We start from the raw sequence: 16,620 nt of genomic DNA on the forward strand, positions 1-16,620 counted from the left end.
TTCATCTGCTCAACAACCCCAGAAGCCTCTGGTCTGTAAGCACAATGTAACTTCTGCTGTACACTTAATGCTTCACAAATTAGACTCATGATTTCATTATAAAAATGTCCTCCTCTGTCTGATTCAATTGTTACTGGGAATCCGTACCTTGGGATGAATTCTCTTAACAGTAATTTGGCCACCGTTATCCCATCATTTCTTCTTGTTGGGTACGCCTCCACCCACCTGGAGAACAAACAGACTACCACCAGGACATACCTCAATCTGTTGACTGGGGGCATTTCAATGAAATCTATCTGCATTCTTGTGAAGGGTCCTTCTTCTCTGCCTATTGTTCCTAGGCTTACCACTGTTTTCTTTCCAGGATTGAATTGCTGACATATCAAACATCTCTGGCAAAGACTTTCTGCTATCAGTCTGAACTTGGGACTGTACCAGGTTTGCTTAAAGGCTCTTATCATAGCATCCCTCCCCAGGTGTCCCTGGCCATGATACATCCTTGCCATTGTTGATAACATACTATTTGGCATGACTGGTCTTCCATCTCTGTAGACCCACACATGATCCTTTTCTCTGGGTGCACAACCTGCCTTCACCCAATCCCTCATTTCATCATCTTCTGCCTCATCCTGCAGTTGTTTTACTTCCTCCCATGTCCCCACTTCATTACTAAACATTAATAAACAAGAAGACATTTCCCTCTCTTTGCACCTGTTAATTGAATGATTGTTCCTAGCACAATATTGTGCTATGTCATTGGCAAACTTATTTCCAACTGTTACAAAATCGTCACCATGACCATGAGCAGCACATTTTACAACTGCTAGTTCTTTAGGCAGCTGTATCACCTCTAACAGTTTTCCAACCATTTCAGCATTCTTTATGGGAGTTCCACTTGAGGTCAGGAAACCTCATTGCAACCATAGCTGGCCAAAATCATGGACAACTCCGAAGCCATACTGGCTGTCAGTCATCACAGTCACTCTCACACTCCTCCCAATCTTGCAGGCTTTAGTCAATGCCACTAATTCTGCTACCTGAGCGGATTTAACTCCTTTCAAAGGTGATGCTTCCACAACTTCTGAGACTTTGCACACAGCATATGCAGCACCCAACACTCCTTCTTCTGTTCTCAGACAAGATCCATCCACAAACAACACATGATCACTTTCAGGTAGTGGTAGATCTTTTATGTCTGGCCTTGGTTTTGTGCAGTAATCAAGTACATCCAGGCAATCATGATCAACATCATTTCTCACTCCCACACATTCAGCATCAGGTAACAGTGTTGCTGGATTCACATTCACACATCTCTCCAGGCTTACATTGGTTGCACCAAGAATGACTTTCTCATATTTAGTCAGCCGACTATGAGACATGAATTGTGTCCGGCTCCTTGTTAAAAGGATTGCCACATCATGAGGTACAAATACCCGTACAGGGTATCCCATTATGATTCCCTCACTTTGTTCCAGACTTTTGCAGGTAGCAGCTACTGCTTTCAGGCAACCTGGCAAACCCACAGCTACTGGGTCAAGTGTTGCTGAGAAATAGGCAATTGGCCTTCTCAGACGTCCATGTTTCTGGATTAACACTGAAAGTGCACATCCATTTCTCTCACTACAGTACAGTTTGAATTCCTTTTCATAATCAGGCATTCCCAAGGCAGGAGCTTTGCAAAGTCTATCTTTTAGCTCTCTGAATGCAGCCATTTGTTCTGGGTTTAATTCCAGCGGATCACTTCACTTTTAGTCAATTTGATCAATGGTTTGGCAATCAGGGAAAAGTTACTTATCCACTGACGACAGTAACCTACCATTCCCAGGAACATTCTCACTTCTCTTTGGGTCATTGGGGCTCTCATTCCTCTAATGATTTTGATTCTGTCAATGGTCACTTTTCTCAGGCCTTTCTCAATATTATGTCCCAGATACTGGACTTCTTTCTTACAGAACTGTAATTTGGCTGGAGATACTTTTAACCCTCCATCTGCCAAGTAATTTAGTAATGCAATGGTGTCCACTTCACAAGCTTCACGTGTTTTTGATGCCACAAGTAGGTCATCAATGTATTGGACCAGGACCGAATTTTCAGGCATTGTTAGACTTTCCAGAGATTTCTTCAACAATTGATTGAATATTGAGGGGCTCTCTGTATACCCCTGTGGAATTCGGCACCATGCCAAAATTCGATCTCCAAATCTAAAAGAAAATATCGGCTGACTGTCATGATGCAATGGGATGGAAAAGAAAGCATGACACAAATCAATGACTGTATACCATTCTGCATCATGGGGAATCTGATACAAAATCACTGATGGATTTGGCACAATAGGACAACATGATACGACACTCTTGTTAATCTTTCTCAAATCTTGTACTATTCTGAACTTTCCATTAGGTTTCTTTAGTCCCATTATCGGTGAATTACATGGACTGCTCAATATTTCCCTTAACACCCCTTGCTGAATCATCTTCTCAATTAAGGGCGTTATTCCTTCAATTATTTCAGGTGTCAATCTGTATTGCGGTATGTTTGGGTAAACCACTCCCTCTTTTACGGTAATCTTTACTGGATCTACATTTCTCATCAGACCCACATCTTCTCCAGTAAAATCCCAAACTGCTGCTTTCACTGTCTGTTTCAACTCTGGGGGTAATGCATCAGGATTAAATATAGCATATGTTCCCAAAGCCTCAAATTCTCTGTTATCCATGGGCATTCTGTATAGAACATCCTCATCAGGTGTTTCAAACGTTATTCCATCTGGAGTACAGAAAATAGTGCAATTCATCTTGCACAGCAGATCCCTGCCTAGCAAGTTTACTGGACTAGTGTCACACACCACAAATCGGTGCATGTCTGAAAATTTCCCTATTCTAACCTTTACTGGATCAGTAAGTAGTGTTTTGATCTGTGTATTGGATACACCAACCACTTGGATTGCTTCGTCCGAGAGAGGAAGATTCTTTATATCAGCTGACCTGACAGTTGATCTCGTGGCCCCAGTATCAACTAGATAAGTGATGCTTTCACCATTAATTTTCCAGTCTACAAAAGGCCCTGCCTGGTCTATTTCTAGAGTTGCGCCAAGTACGCACTCTTCTTCCTCTCTTCGGCAACGTCAGAAGTCTCCCTCGGAGTCACTTCCCTCATTCTTCAGCCAGTACTGAGAAACTGCGCTTGCGCGTTTTGGTTTGATTACCTGCTCTTCATCGTAGAATCCCGACTCTTGGCTGTACTTCTGAGATCCTTTTCTTTGTGGCAAGGGTGGTTTTGGCACCTGGCTCTGCTGCTTATCAGCCTTCTGCTGTTGCCGATGCTGACCACACCCCTCAGTCTGCACCTGTGAATTCAATGATGAATTATCATCGTTAGTGGACGGCGGATTCTTACACTCGGATTTCCAGTGCCCCAATTTTCCACAGTTGTGACATGGGAACTTCTTTTTTGCCTCTTCTATGTTCCCTTTCCCTTTCCCTGGACCATACTTGGGTCTATTTCCTTGGTTATTTGCCTGTTCCACCAAGTATTTCGCATGTCTCAGGATCTCATCAATCTTTTTACTCTGCCAGTCAACTGTGTGCTCCCTGATCATCTCACTGATTTCAGGTCGCAAGCCATATACAAATCTATGTACAAAATGGCTCAAATCCTTGTCACCCAGGTGTTCATCCCCACTGAACTGCTTAAAAGCTAGTATCAGTCTTTCATAATAAGCATGAACTGATTCTTTCGATTCTTGCTGTGTTCGGTCTATTTTAACCCAGTCTGTTTCCTTGGGGGGTACTTTATTTTTCAGGAAGGCCATAACCTGCTCATACTTTTTCATGACCTCCGGGTCTGGTGCTCCTGTTTTTGGGTCTCTCGGGTACTCCTTAGTGGGCCAGTCTATGACTATTTTACATTCTGCCCACAAGTCTGCTGGTACAATTATATCAAACAGACTATTCAGGTCAATCCACAGTACTTTTGACAGCTTTACAAATCTGTCAACCTGTCTGTACCACTCAACGGGCTTTTCCCTTAAACGAGGGAAATCATTCGTGAATGATAAAATATCCTGTCTGGTCCATGGGACATGTACATACCCACCTCCCGGAATCTCTCTCATGGGGTAAGCTGTCACTGCCTTTTCTTTTTCTTTCAGAGGAAATGCTGAGAAAGTTCTATCTGCTCCTTCCTCTCGCTTTCGGTACCATCTATCTATCCATCTTTCTATGTCTCCCCATTTCTTCAGCAAGGAAATCATTTCCTTAATCTGTCCTGTCCGTCCTGCATTGTTCCAATTCTCAATATCTTTGTCAGAAAAATCCACTCGGTAAGTCTTTTGTAAAGCTTTCACTTTATCCATATCAATCCCCAATTCACTGGCTATTCCTTTTAATCTGTCATGTATATTCTTTGCTCTCCATGTGACACTTTTCGACAAGAACAGGATCTCCCCTTCCCGATAATCCTTCAATGTTTCTATAGGTATTGTACCTACTATCATTTCTTCCATTTCCATACGTTGCCTAGCTACATCAATTCCCTGTGACTCTTTCTCCTTTTTCTGCAAGGTTTTCAGCCATTCATTCAAATCTTCAGCAGTTATCACAGATTTTCCTGTACCCTCTGGTTCTGTCACTCTTTGTGGTTCTAGAATTGATCCTCTGTTCCCTTCCATACATTCAGAATTCAGAATTGAGTTAGTTTGTACACTCGTTTCTCCTCCACATATAGTATGTCTCCACTGATTTTCTCCTGTTTTCCACTGAGTCTCTCCTGCTCTCATTTCTACCTGCTCCGGCGGAACAATCAATCTATTTCCCACATATGGTACCGTCAATCCATCTCACCCGTCCTCTGCTTGTCAAAAATCGGCATAACCGGGCCTATGGTTACAGGCACTGTAACTGCCTCAAGATTCTTTGTCAATTCTCTGATTTTCTCTGTTAGCTCAAAGGTAGTTCTGGCTAGTTCTCTGGTCTTTTCATCCTCAAGCTCATTCTCTCTTTCTATCTCTCTCTCTCTTTCCCTTTCTCTCTCTCTCTTTCTTTCTCTCTCTCTTTCTTTCTCTCTCTCTCTATCTCTTTCTCTTTCTCTTTCTGCCAGAGAACAACTGTCTTTCAATTCAGGGGCCGTAGCCTCTATCTGTATTATCCGCATGGTGTTTCTCATTGAGGTACCTGATGTTCCTACCTCCGGTTCTCGTCTATATGGAGGTGGTCTTTTGTAGAGCATGTCCTCTAGGACATCATCATCAGACTCATTTGCCCCATATCTCCTAGGTTCTACATTATGTTCTTTCTCTGTACACTTTCTTCCTTCTGATTCCTCTACTGTCCTTACAGGATATAACCCTTCGGTCATACTGGCATCTCGCCACCTTCTCATTCGGTCATGATGGGTTTCGCGATCATACTTGCGCCCAAACATGTACCTGTAGTTATTCCCACTCCTCTGCTTTTCTCGCTCATGTACTTCATCTTCCCATTCCACTAATGCCTCGAATTGCGTCGGCCTAGGTCGAGGCTCTAGATACATCATCTTTTCCCTCAAATTTCTTAACACGGCCAGATTAAATGAACCATGTTCTGGGAAAGCCAAAACTCCATCTTCTTTAGTATACTTCGCCCAGTTGTCTAACCAAATACAGGTATGGTACCCATATTTTGCAACCATAAAGGATGCAGGTGTTCTGGTCGGCGGAAGTAACTCTCCTTTCCTAGTTATAATGTCCTTATCCTTGTCGAACCATGTTTTTACTTTACTTAATAAAGACTTCTTTTTCTTCTCTCCATTATGGTAATACATTTTCCTGTTTTCCGCAACTCTTAGTCTGTTCTACAACTTTACGATGTCTAATCCAATTGCAGCGCGACACACACTAACGCACCAATCCTGGAGCGTCTACGTCACCTTTTAGTCCGCGAATCCTAGCGCGACTCACACCAACGCACCAATCCTGGAGCGTCTACGTCACCCTGTATGTCTCCCAATCCTAGCGCGGCGTTCACTAGTACACCAATCACCGTGCTTTTTACCGTTCTAACCCACTGTCCAATCACAGCGCGGTCTCCCTGACGTCAGCAGTCGCTGCAGTCGCTTCTGCTCGCGTCTCTTCCTCTTCCGTCTACCCCTCCTTTACAAGACTACTTGGTAGACTTTGTTTCAACTTCTACGAGTCTGTTAGTTACAACGTACAAACATCTCCATTGTCTGCTTCGCTAGCCATAGAACAGCAAAAGACCTTTCCCACGAGAATTCTGCCTTTCCCGAGAACAGCGCTTACCTCTGCCCTACTACAGAATCGTTACTTCCGTTGATAAAGTAGCACATCCCTCTACTTTACCCTTCTTACAAGCATCAATTAACTGTTTCCTCTCCAGAATGTTCCTAAGAGTCTCACAATTAACCAAAATGCCTTCTCATTCACGCACTTTCATACCAGAAAAATGTAGTATATTCACACAGAATTCTGTCTTTCCCGAGAACAGCGAACAGTCTGTCCTACTACAGAATTATATCATACGTTAACAAAGCAGCGCTTACCTCTGCCCTGTCCTTCTAACAAGCTCCAAGAATACCTATTACTTCTCCAGCGGTAAGCTTTAACGGAATCCCTTACGGACCCCTGGGACCTAAGACCAGAGTTTCACAGATAACCTTTGCTATCATACACACTTCTTTCACACAGAATATTTCTAATGGCAACATACGGTGATGCTACCTCATCGAACCCAGACAATGCGACGCGCAACTTCAATTGTCACACGTTTTCCCCTGTCTGCATACAGGGCCAACAATCCCGCCTTTTTCCGAGAGCAACACTCCCTCTGCTCTACTACGGAACTGTCACCGACTCCCTACATCCCAGAAGCCGTTCACAATACATAAAACTCAACACGACTTCAACATATAGTGTTAGTACAAATATCAATCAATATTCAACAAGCCTATATACACGCAATTCTGCTAGATCAAGACAATAACAAACCATCATTCTGCTACCAAGAAACTGGTGCAGATCGGAGCTTCCGAATCCCCTCTACTTCCACGGACGGAATGATTCCGCAGTCACACACGCATACACACATCACACGCTGGTGGGGCCCATTACACCAACATTCACCCTATAAATCACTCTATCCGTGCCTTTGCAGAGGAGAAATGCACTTTCCGCCCTACAATTATCCAATCTGCCTGTACTTTGAGGTCAATGGCATCTGTTTAGTTGCTTATAAATCTAGCGAAATACATTTCAAAGAATATACACAATAATTCAATAAACATGACAAGAAATAACCACCCGAGACAGGAATTCAAACAGAGTGTTCATTTATCTAAAATTATTGCAAGGAAAAGCCAATTAAATTCAAATTAATTTCTTTCATAATTACCTATTCTGTCTAAATGTCAGATCCTAAGTCAGAACCGATCCTCAGTAGAAGTAACAGAGTTCCCTGCAGTCATGTAGAGTCTCCGTCCTCTCCGTCAGCATAGGGACCTCGCATCATCAGCTCGGGAAGAAGTGGCACTAGACCTCTCTAGTCTACGTTCTTTTATACTGTAAATTACATTCTAAAAAGTATCATTTCTTTATTCAGAACGGATGAAATAGCGGAAATAATGTCGTCTTGCAACATGAGCAAAAGTTCCCAAATATTGTCTGTCTTCAATGATGAATAGAAAATGTAATGTCCATACTTTTATCCGTTACTTCTACGGATGTTTTCCCAGATAAAATGTATCATCTTATGAGACCACCGAAAGTTCATGTAGTCGGATTTATTCAGTTGCTACAGTTTCCTCATCCAGGGGTTTTTGGCTGTAAGCCTGGATTTGTCGTCATATTCATGGCTCTTTTAGTTCGACAAGAGGGCAAGGTCACAGGCAACACGAAGCCTTCTTGTAAAATGTTCCATTAAGTCATCCTCTCGACTGCAGGCTGCAGGAGGTGGCCATCTTTCAGTAGGCCACAATTGTCAACTTAAGAGTAAAGAAACACAAACACAATTACTGCATAGAAATGATTAAACAGTGTTATTCCCCAGCTAATACCCTTATGTGTGTGTATTTATCTAGCCATTTGCGACATCATAAGCTATTAATGCATATTAATTATAAGCGCAAAATACCATAACATCACATAAGCAACATCGTTTTCTGTCAGTTTGCTCACCAACTTAGTTCACTTGTTATTTAGCCATGCAATAGCATTTCCCACGTGTAATTCTCTTGTTAATAAGGTTGATTAGTCAACATTCGACAAACTATTAATCATTAACTATTATTCATTAATACTTTTAATTATAACATGCGAAAATGAAACAGGTATTCCGTTTTGGAGTAAAAACCCTGCTCCATCAATGTGACATATACATTGAAAAGTGTCAGGCTAAGCGAGGACCCCCGAGGACCCCTGGGAACCCTGCAAGGGAGAGAGTAAGAGGGAGAGATAATTTCAGGAGAGTTGCAGCAGAAATGGTACGTGTGCTGGGCAAAGAGCTTAAGAGGGGTGGTTGGGGAAGGAGTCAATACTTGCCTTCACATTGGTCCTCCTCTTCGTTCCTGGCCGACTTCACTTTGGTTTTATGTGTTTATTGGGGGTTTTCCGTTTTTGTTTGGTCGTTGTTTCTGACAAACTGAACGTATCTGTAGTCCCGCGCTCTTCGCGAGCGGGACTTCCAAGATGGCGCCCGCGACTAGACCGCCGGGAACCCCTTAGGCGGTCTAGTCCTTTCCACACACAGCGCGCTGAGGCGGGAGGAGGGACTTCAAATCAGGAAGCAGGAGAACGACGCTTCGGTTTTCAGCGTCGCCGAGACTCGAGGACTCGAAGCGGGAGACAAAACCACATCAGGGGGGAAGATCCCACGAAGGCCAAAGAAGAGAGCACCGAACCGCCCAGTGGCAACGCGCATGAGTCCGGACGGCCCGACGGAGAAGAGGAAGAGGGCGGCAAGACTCCGACAGCCACGACCCCGGAGGGCCGTGGCTGGAGGCAAGTACCCTTGTTTACTTTCCTCACGTTAGGCTGGTGGAGGGCAGGATTGTAGAGAACCCTCCCCTCCCCTGTCTTCTGTGCCACACCGCTATTATCTTTGTGCACTCCCATCCTCAGTACACAGCACCCCCTCCCTTCTTGAACACATACACACCTTGAGGGTGTAGGTGGTGGCATATATTAGCCCATGACTTAATTGCTGACCGTGTTGTCCCTTTTTCTTGTCCTGAGGGAACCGGCCACCCGTCGCTACCCCTGACGAAGAAGAGGAACCAGCTGACACCGGCTGTCAACCACTACAGTCTTCCCCCTCTCCAGAAGACTCTCAAGGCGTTTGTTTTCTCCCCCCCCCCATTTGAAAACACAAAGACTGAATCAGCGTCCAACGAACGCTCCTAACCTCCTTACTTGGACTGCCTCCATAGCGACCAATAAAGGAATCCCTTACTCCACCAGTGTCTCTGCCTCGCATACGCCTAAGGGAAAAGGGAAGAGGGCGGGAACCACAGTATTGTAGGGAGAATGCTTCCCCAGACATTTTTAACCAATGCTAGCAATCACTATTTTTGTTGTGGTAGTTTTACGTTTGCTTTCCCTGATGGGGAAACTTGCCTCAATCATGAAAAGCTTTAAGGAAATATAGCCTACTACAAATAAGGTATTATATTACTGAAAAAAATCACCCCAACCGTCTATGTTTCACCCTAAGAATAGGTGAACTCCCAGGATAAACAAGGATATGAATAGATGTGTTTATTTTCTTTTCCTTTGATTCCTCTTTCACTGTCTCATTAAATTACAAATAGTTAGAACCCCTCCACGACCCACTGGGTATGGTGACGGTACCTATTCTTGTAAATACTGAAGGAAGTACTTTTACTTACTGCTCCTTATTTCTTCTTATTTTGAGCCTCCGGCTGACACCATCCTGTGCGATGTAGATGCCCTAGAAGAAAACAGAAGAAAGAAGAAGTAAAGAAAAATACCTTCCACAAGTCTGTATACCAAAGGAACTCATAGTCTTATCAATTTAAGCTTTTATCAAAATAAAAGACTCTATAATTAAGAAACACATTCAGCCTCCTCTCTTCTTTTTCCGACCCTTCCTCCCACACACTCCTAATGACATCGCAGGAAGAGGAAATAATCACAGTTATTTTCACTGCACTCCACTGTTGACTGATTAGTGTTGAATCATTTATAATCAGAAAATGATAAGTAGGACAAACATACATGGAGAAGCCTTGGAGGAAGTCTGTTGAACTCCTTATTTAGGACGTATAACCCTCCCCACCAAATGTGCCATGCTTCATCATTGGGTTTGCTCCTCATTCAGATCAGGCATCATGCTTGTCTGTGTGGGCTCCTGCTACTGGTCAACAGTCTTCAGGAAGTATTTCACTTAATCACTGCAAGGAGATTTTTTAGGGGAATGTAGCTGGGATCCAAACAATTATGCATAAGGTTACTTGGGGATCAGCTAGTCTGGCATTTATTAAAGTTGTTCCTGGTAAGATTCAAAGGAAAAAGAGTAATGGACATGTGGGAACGTTATCAAGCTCTTCATCTGCTGGTCAACATGTTTTGACTATATACAGTGCCTTCAGCACAGTACATCGACTGAGTCTGGGATCAGTTAGTTTGATGCGCTCATACACTCAGTCACGCACCGCGCACTGGCCAGCGTTGTGTATGGGTGGCGGGTCCCTGTCCTGAGCGGCTCCTGACTGGGTCTCGAGGGAGGGTATTAGTTCAGCTAAGTTAGTTTTCTGCCACCAGCACTAACAGACAGCATTGTGGCCTTCATCCAGCGTTGTGATGACATAATCGACATTGTGCCATTAAAATGTCCCTCAGAGTCGCACCTCACCAGTGCCGCATGCTCACATTTGGTGCATGCTACTGCGTGGTCTTCAGGGTGGGGCAGGTGGGTGTGTTGTGTGGTCATGCGTGGTGTAAACTGCACATGCGGTGGGACCCTAATTCACACAGCACCAGCCTTCTGCGCATGGCTGAGAAGCTGCAAGGTGAGTACTAGTAGTATATAACATGTCATCTGCTCTGCATTCTGCCTTTTTTCTTTTCAGTATTTAGGTGCTATGTATTATTTCCCATGTGTGTACTTTCCACTCATAGCACTGTACTTCAGTTCAAATACATTGAAAAGTAATTAAGTATGTTTTATCTTGCATAAAAGTCAACTTCTCATTCTACACATGAACTTCGGGCAGGTTCAGCATGTTCATTTGTGAGTAGATGTATACATCAGAGAAGAGCCTTATATATAGTTCTTGCTGAGTGTGCATTCAGTGTGAGTTCAATTCTGTGCAGTTAATTCCATACCGAGTGCAGGTGCATATCAGTGATGTGTATGCTACTACGTCCTGTGTGCAAGTATATGTCAGCGAGGTGTTCAGTACTACACCGTCAAAAAGGTGCACTATATTTCACCCTGTGTGCATGTGTATGTGAGAGAGATGCCGAATGCTACACACAATGTGCAGGTATATGCGAGTGTACTTTGAAGAGGGCTGAATAACAGAAGTGGTTGCACAAAGACAGGCAAACATTGTTTCGGTCAATTTAATCTCTCCAATTCAGTGAAGCAAGCAGTAGTCTTTAGCAACCAGTCTAATTTGTCAGTCACCCTTCCTGTTGTAAGCAGCCTTTAGCCTCATGTCCACTTTTTAAGCATTGTTTTCTGCAGTACCAGCCTTATACTCCTACTCATAGTGTGATTATCTAAATGTATCAATTCTTTAAATCCTATGAGGAAGTAATAAGCATTCTGCCAGGATATCATATTTTACATATTGTGCTATTATATATAGGCCACCGCAATATTCTGAAGATACGTTTATAGAGGCAAGAAGAAATGTAGCATAGTTTGAGTACACAGGTTTATTTTTTTATGCTGCTTAACTTGTTATTGTTTTACCAGTCACTTTGAAATATTTGGGCCTTCATGCACAAACAAAAGTGCCATTGTTTGACTAGACTGGTTTGATGTTTATGCTGCTGAACTTGTTATTGTTTTACCAGCCACTTTGAATGTTTTGCGCCTTCAAAAAAGGGACTGTTTGCCTAAAACAGTTTGTTTTTTGTATAGTGCTGTACTTGTTATTGTTTGACAAGTCACTTTGAAATGTTTGCGCCTCAATGGAAAGGTTTGACTAACCAGGCTTCATTTTTGCATACTGTTGGACTTGTTTTTATCATTCACTTTGAAAGTATTTTCACCTTGATACAAGAGAAAACGGGAATTGTTTACAAAACACGCTTGATTTTTGTATATTGCTGGACTGGTGATTGTTTTATTATGCACTTTGAAAGTATTTGCGCCTTTCCCTTTACTTCACCAACTACAGATATGATAGATTCTGTCATTAGATACTTGCTGATGGGGGCGTGGCTTGACGCGCGGGAAAGATGGCCGCAAGCGAGTGAAGCTCCGGCCGATGGGTGCCATTATCCTGACACTTTCTCCCGATTGGGCTCCTGCTGGGCTTTGTGTGTCGGTGGGGGCGAAGCCTGACAACCCCCCGACGAAGCGGTGCAAAAATTGGAGCGCGCGGCTGCTAAACACGCCGGCGCTACTGGCAGGCAGCAGCGACCGACACATGCAGTGACGAGAGGGAGAGCGGCGGCCGGCCGCGCCGGCGACTATACACCGCGGCTTCACGCGAGGGTCCTAGGCCGCAGTGGCTACAACGCCGGGAGCGGAGGAGTCCAGACGCGGCTGACGCGCCTCTGTGTGGTGCGCTGGACCGAGGAGGCCGGTGGAAGGGACGCTGGAGGTGGGCCGTATAATCAAGACGGCCTAGACACCGTGAGTACGCCTCAGCGCGGACCGTTTGCGGTGAAGAGACGGGGCGGGCGGCGGCCTATGGATCGCGCGGTGGAGCAGACGGCCTTGGAGGATGGACTCACCTGCGGATTTGTGGAGTGTGGTGAAGATCTAACCCCAGTGCCAAAGGTGTTCCAGGGGTAACTGAGCGGCGGCCGGGGCGCAGGTCTCCTGGAACGGAGGGGCGAGTGGCAAGTGCGCTGGTGCTGTGCCGGATGGGGCGCAGATGTGGAGGCGGCGACGCGGGGGAGACGCAAGCACAAGGAAGCGCCTGGACTCCATATGCTCAGAGCGTCCGCTGGCACGTGGCGACGAAGAAGCGGTGGACTGCACGTGGTGCGGTATACAGGACCCAGAGAAGGCGGCCATTTTATGGGAGGTCCTGGCGTCACTGGCTTTGGGGAGCCACTTGAAGAGGGTCGCTGCCGGGGGTAAGATGGTGGCGGTGTAATGCTGCCCAGAAGCGGGCAGGAACACAACTACAGCCGTGGACTGAAATAACGAAGGATACAAGTTGGGCCCAGTTCCGGCGAGGCGCCAGTGCCCGCGTGGTGGAGTAGGGGTCGTGGAGAGGCCCAGAGACGCTGAGACGCTGAGGAGGCAACATCTGGCAGCTGCTGTGGCCCCACTGAGCCAGTGAGTACCAAACAGTGTGCGCCTCCAGGTGGGGAACGGCAACTTGACCGGAGAGGCTTTTGACTTCCCTTCCGACGCCCCAGGTCTGAGAGTGAGGCAGGAGTACTGCAGCGCCGACACTTGGAAGTGGTGGTGAACAGCGGATCTAGGACCCGGATCGGCCGCCTGTCGACTCGACCTCCGGCAGATGCCTACAGCACAGCAGCTGGTCATGGGCCGGCTGCGAAACGCGACGCGGGACGGCCAGACGCCGGCCACAAGTTCGGGCCATGTGTCGGAAAATAGTACGGGTGGCGCAGCGCCGCAAACAGAGATGCTGGCGGCCAAATTGGATACGGTGCTTGCTGCGGTGGAGCGGATCGGCTCAACACTGGAACAGACAAGATCATTCTTTTTTTTTTTTTCTTTTTTTTTTAATCTTTATTTATGATTTTATATTATACAGAACAAAATCTCTTCAGAAGGATATTAGTTCAGACATGCAGGCAATAACAGTAATGTATCAAAAGGCAGGCATTGAGCATACAATGTTCTCGTTAATATACAGTATTTGCAGGGATCGGTATTGTTCCACATTAAAGCCATAGGAATGTCATCACTGTACATTTTCCAGCCCCTATCGCTACAAACCACATATATCATACTTCTATAAAGTACTTAAATGGGGATCAGGGGCACAACAACAAGGTCAGTAGATGTCATTTTAAAGATGCATTATTCACGGCGTCTCCACAACTTAGGCGCACGCTCCCCACAGCAGGGCAATCTATAGATTTCTTCAACCTTCCTCCCTTACCCCTGCACTGTGGTATGTGGATCACCTTCCTCTACGGTAGAACCAACCGCGTCAGTCGGGGCATCTACTTTGTGTGTTAACAAGTAATTTGTGAGGGGGCCCCATATATTGCTAGGTCGGGAAGCGCAAGGGATCGTTTCCGCGTAGATCGACAATTGCTCCTGACAGTAAACCATGTCATGTAACCACTCCTTAAATTTGGGGGCACGCCCTCTCCCCCACCTGCAGGCCACTCTGCGTTTTGCTAATAAAAGAGAGATGGTAATATAGCGGCGGTATGTTTTGGGGATGTGTTTAGTGTAACCGAGGAGCGCAGGCAAGGGGTCACACTCCAATGGCACGGACGTCATGTCAGAGATTGCACACACAACCTGGATCCAATATTCTCTTACCTGCGGGCATTCCCAGGCTAAATGTAGGAACCCCGCCCCATTGGTACCACATCTGTCACATTGATCCGAGTCCCTAAGCCCAAACCGAAACATCTTGGCCGGGGTACAATACATACGTTGCAAAAATTTGTAGTGAATTATGCGTAAGCGACAACTAGCAGATATGTTCGCAGTTTGTGCGCAGCAATATCGCCATTGTTCGTCCGTTATGTCAGCGCCCAGATCTGTGGACCAATGCGCCGCACTCTGTGGCTGTGTGCGCTCGGTTCTAATCGTCCTATATAAGGTGGATACCAAATGTCTAGGGTCGGCCATTTGTACCATCTGGTGAAGTGGCTTGAAGTTTGTGGGCACCTGTGAGAAATGCAGGAGTATGGCACGCATGCCCTGTCTAAGACGTACATACAGAAAAAGATCTAAGGATGTGGGGCGTAGATCTCCAAAAAACTGTTCTGACGTGCAGAAAGTACCACTACGAAACAGATCTCCCCAGGTCTCAACATGCACCCGTTTACATAGTTGTCGAAACCCCGCCTCCTGCAGCAGGGATAGCCGTGGGTGATACGATAAGGGTAGTAACGAGGAGTATAAGGATGGGTCCCCCAGTGCATGTAGTATATAATGCCAAGCATCTACCATGCTTGTAACTGGGGTCGGAGCAGTGTCGCGCGAGCGAGGTGGGGCGTGTATCAATCCGTCCAGTGGGATAGGTTCTGCTAGCCAGTGTTCCGCCGCGACCTGCGGCCTGCACTCCGGCGGGTGGATCCAGAAATATGCATAGTGGGCCTGGGCACAAGCATGGTATAATTCAAAGTCCGGGATATCAAACCCACCTTGCTCATAGGGTCGTGTAAGTGTTGCCCATTGCACCCGGGGCTGCTTACCTCCCCAGTACAATCGTATCAATTCCGATCGAAGCATTTTGAAAAAATTACGTCCTGGGTTGTAAGGGAGGTTCAGAAAAAGATATAGGAATTGCAGAAGGATCACCATCTTGATCAAGGACGCTCTCCCTGCCATGGACAGGGGAAGGGATATCCACCTCGTGATGTGCGTGGTAAGACGGTCCAAAGCCATTCCGTAGTTGAGGCGGATCATTTCGTCCCTGTCCCCAGATACTTGGATCCCTAGATACCGCAAATCAGCATCACACCATCCCAACGGGTAGTCCAGGGGAAATTTGGGCACCGCCGTCGTCAATGGCAGCAGCTGCGACTTTGCCCAATTAATATGAACTCCGGAAAGCTTCCCGTAAACAATAAACTCCCACAGTATAGGATTGAGGTTGTGTTGGGGATCCCAGACATATAGCATCAGATAGTCTGCATAGAGCGAGATCAGTATTTGTCGGAGGGGGCATCGAAGCGCTGTATCCCTATGGTGTTGACGCAGTTTGCACTCCAGGGGCTCAATCGCGAGGGCAAACAATAAGGGGGATAGCGGGCATCCCTGTCTAGTCCCTCTAGGAATATGAATAGGCGACGACCGGTGACCATTTATCAGTACCCTGGCAGTGGGTTGTTGATACAGCAATTGTATCCAAGACACAAATAGGGGGGTGAAACCCATACGAAGCAGTATGCCAAATAGATAATCCCACTCGACCGAATCGAACGCTTTTGTGGCATCCAAAAAGATAGCGGCCAACGGGAGTTCTTGCGACACGTTTTGTACTATGGAGAACAGCGTTCGGAGGTTATGTGTAGTCGCGCGCCCCGGAATGAAACCCGCCTGGTCTAGTAAGACCAGCTTACCCATCAAGAGGAGCACCCGGTTTGCGATGAGCTTCGCTAGGATTTTAGTGTCACAGTTGAGGAGTGACAGCGGTCTGTAAGAGTCACAGGAGGAGGCCACTTTGTCTGGCTTCAGGAGGGAGGTTATCAGAGCTTCCCTCATGGAGGGGGGAAGCACCCCACACTCCAGAGACTCCTCGTAAAGGTCCTTCAATATAGGGGCT

The 16,620-nt window shown here is 45.9% G+C and overlaps 1 long non-coding RNA gene across 1 annotated transcript in view; it reads right to left on the reverse strand.

The window, feature by feature from the left end:
• Positions 1 to 7,398: 7,398 nt before the first annotated feature.
• Positions 7,399 to 16,620, reverse strand: part of LOC146866890 (uncharacterized) — a 29,830-nt gene continuing 20,608 nt past the window's right edge. Inside the window, exons 2-3 of the long non-coding RNA XR_014965972.1 lie at positions 9,877 to 9,938; positions 7,399 to 7,974 (exon numbers count right to left, since the gene is read on the reverse strand). This is a non-coding gene — a long non-coding RNA (uncharacterized LOC146866890). The remainder of the gene's footprint in view (positions 7,975 to 9,876; positions 9,939 to 16,620) is intronic.

The sequence above is a fragment of the Triturus cristatus genome, chromosome 1_2 (assembly GCF_964204655.1).
Source record: "Triturus cristatus chromosome 1_2, aTriCri1.1, whole genome shotgun sequence".
Taxonomy (NCBI): domain Eukaryota; kingdom Metazoa; phylum Chordata; class Amphibia; order Caudata; family Salamandridae; genus Triturus; species Triturus cristatus.